The sequence below is a fragment of the Rhipicephalus sanguineus genome, chromosome 3, assembly GCF_013339695.2.
Source record: "Rhipicephalus sanguineus isolate Rsan-2018 chromosome 3, BIME_Rsan_1.4, whole genome shotgun sequence".
Taxonomy (NCBI): domain Eukaryota; kingdom Metazoa; phylum Arthropoda; class Arachnida; order Ixodida; family Ixodidae; genus Rhipicephalus; species Rhipicephalus sanguineus.
The window spans coordinates 99,890,229-99,893,656 of NC_051178.1; the positions used below are offsets into that span (position 1 = coordinate 99,890,229).

Genomic DNA, 3,428 nt, shown 5'->3' on the forward strand with positions numbered 1-3,428 from the left:
AAGTATTCCACAACTTAACACTGACAAGAGTCGTATGAACTTTATTTTCATGGAACATTTGCTTGATAGGAAGAGCACTTAAACAAAAAAAAACTACGTTCAGGATATTCCGATTCGTGGTCGTCACATAAGTAAAAATTAGGAGAACTCTGCTGTTGCCCAGAACTGTGAAGCTGTGAAGAACTGTGAAGCTTGGTAGGCCCGTGTAAAATTGCACACGGGTGTTGTCATGCTCCACAGAAGCTTTCGACAGCCGAAGTGTGTCCAGAGAGCCCTTCATCTCCTGTAACTCTGTGCGTAGGACCTGGTTATCAGCTTCAAAACTCTTCAGAACACTGCCTGTGATGTCAGTTTGAGTTTCAGCATCCTTTAGCACTGAAAGAAATGTATAGGCAATACATTACTACGCATTTGCCAGTCAGGTGCAGAGTGCTTGAGATATTTGTCACATTACTTACATGAAGTGGTATTTACTGAAGCTTCAGCTGTCGAAGTGGTGGCTTGAACACCAGCTTCAGAAAACTTTACATCTGATAAAAAATGCAGGAATGTGACTCTTAGAATCCCTTGTGTTAAACACTTCCGGTTTGCTCCAACTGAACGAATGCAGTACTCACAATATGAGGCATCCACTACAACTCCAATGGGAGAACCCATTTCAGCTGAGGCCCTGCCTTCCTCGGGTGATTGCACAGATGGTGGGTCTGCAATGATGTGTTGTCAATCATTAAAGTTATGTTCCTAAATTAAAGTACTCGGGCCGTTTGAACTCTGTAAACACAAATCACTCACAATAAACGTCAGCAACAGTATCATCAACATCTTGAGCTACGGTTGAAGCTCGTACTTGTTGCAGCATGGATTGACCTGCATTGAAGTGTTGTCATTGCTATTTCACAACCACCAATTTGTGCTCACATAATGGGCCCATTACTCCAGAGAGAGGGAAGCACCAAATAGTTTACGCTGTAGGACTGTTCGATATATGACACTGTTTACTGCAAGCAATAGGGTAGAGGATGAGCAAATAGTGAGGTTTTGTAATTTTTGTCAGAAAGACCAACCATGCAAAAATTAAAAGTACACAACTTGCCACTGCCTGCTAGCTCAAAGACCATCGGGAACAATATAATTCCTTTACAAGCACACTGTGATGTAAAATCCAGCCTGTATGAACAGCTTATCTAGGGCACTGACCTGAACCGCCGTTGAGTGCGCAATGAGGCGCATGTGGCTCATCAGCTTCCTTGTTATGTGCTGTAACAGGGCATGCAAGTGGTGTGCCTGTATAGAATCAAGGTGTTATAAAGATGCTGAATGTCATTAAAGGAAATAGTCCCCACGTATGAATAAGCCATTGTACCCGTGACATTTCTGCACACAGCGCTGTGCTGCACGTTCAACACACTTGAAGGCTGGAGAACTCTGCTATTGCCCTCTTGGATCTCCTTTGAGGTCGCAGCCCTCTTGCAACGTCGCTGGTGCCTGAAATAAAATGTAAAGCCTTTATGTGAAAATGTCTATGCTGTAATCCTTGGCACTACTTACAGTGATGGTTGGATCTCTGCAATTGTTTGCTATTTTCAACATTGCTGCCCCGAGTTCTCACGACATTGTAAGCTACAACCTGTCTGCTCTCTCCTGACACAACTAATCTCAAAACAACTTGTGTAAAATTGGTGCTCATCGCTCGATGATTGTATAACATATGCTGCATAACTCTTGAGTTGTGTCACAAGCAACCTGAATAACAAACAGATAACCTTCAACAAAATAATGCAAGAATACGTGCCAGTCTCTTAGACTTCTGCTGTTTGGAGTGCAACATAAAATGTGGCTGCCATCAACAACACTGTATTCACTAGCACCCACTGAGGTCTCATTGTCTCATTAATATTTTCTTTGCATACACACTATTCACTTGCTTGGCAGTTTCGAAATCTTAAATTTGTTCTGCATTACCAGCACGTGCGGCGCCAGGGTTTTTTGGCTGAGCGGCAGCCATGACAAGTGTGTCGTTTCGAGGGAGGTCAGAAGTAGCACATTCAAACATACCTTGCTTCAGATTTAGCAGTTGAGTTTCTGTCACACCCCAAGTGTGACCTGGGTGCCCAGTCTGGGTTTGTAACATCCATCAGGTAGGATGGCCTTCCTGCAAGTGTAAACAAGACTGTTTGCAAACACAAATTCGCAGAAAACTGGCAGATTTCTAACGAGCTACTCGCTGCGGTAGCAAGAAGTTCAGTCATTACTTGGAGTCGAGCCACAACTGCACGAAAAGCAGCTTTTACGCAAATGAATTAGGCACTGTTCTAAGGGGTCGTGCGCAAGATAACTTGAAGCAACGGAATCGACAGCACAAGTGTCGCTCGTTTCCAGAACAATGATAGCCATTTCACAAAAACCAACAGGGATAATGTTGTCTGGGCATTAGTTAATTTCTGGTGTTTGCCAACATCACTTCGAGCACGCCGCAGTGGGGGATTCTACAGTAGCTTGGGTTCATTAACCAAACACACGGGCACTTTTGCATTACAAAAACGTGAAAACGCTGCCGCTGTGACCGAAATCAATACCGCGAACTCGCGCTTAGAAGCGCGAGTACGCGGTATCAAGTCAGTTTGATTTAAAAGAAAAACAAAAGGTTAATGGGGGAACGTGACAGGGCAGCACCCTTTACTAATGTTCATTGCTCTCCCTCCACCTGCTATCGAAATTTAATGACAAGTGGCCCCAATCTGCCACTCTAAGCGCTACAGTAAACGGTAGGATACGTCCACGAACTGCATGACATGACAATTACATTACTGCGACGAGTTCGTGACATCTTCACGATACACGGTGACACAGGCGCCAGCACTACGGGGAAAAGCAATGAGCACATAGCAAATTGATTCCGCAGCTCTTGTTTTCGGAGTGCACGCGTGCCTTTTTAAAGCAATGACGCTTACACAGCTATAAGTTCGCTACCTCAAACAAGCCAACAAACGTTAAGCTAACTACAAACGCTACAGCATTACTAGCGTCGACCAACCTATGCAAGCCCAGTCCATTTATGTTGCGCTATCTGTAGCAGAACGACAAAAAGGCACTCACCAGAAACGAAGTGCTCGCTGCAGACCTTGTAGTGAGTAGCGTTGGTATTAATGTCACCACGGTTGAGGCGACGAAACCATTCCGCCCGACGTTTCGTTGAGACCTCGAGGGTCTGGTTGCACTGCCGACGAACAACAGTCGGAACAGAAAAAAAAACTGACTTTCGTCGTGTTTTCACCACAGTCAGCTTTCCGCCTTGACTCGTTGTTGCATCCCAACACAGCACAGTTAACCATATTTGGATTATTGTTGATGACGCCTGATTACAATGCCCGGTCAGCGCAGCTCTTTACGCTTCACAGCAGCACGAAACGAAGCACTCCCCAAAAACC

At 44.8% G+C, this 3,428-nt stretch overlaps 1 long non-coding RNA gene across 1 annotated transcript; it reads right to left on the minus strand.

The window, feature by feature from the left end:
- Positions 1-256: 256 nt before the first annotated feature.
- Positions 257-644, minus strand: LOC119385047 (uncharacterized). Its single transcript, XR_005182062.1, has 3 exons — positions 618-644; positions 459-530; positions 257-375 (listed from the first exon to the last, which is right to left on the minus strand). It is a non-coding gene; the product is annotated as an uncharacterized LOC119385047 (long non-coding RNA).
- Positions 645-3,428: the final 2,784 nt, after the last annotated feature.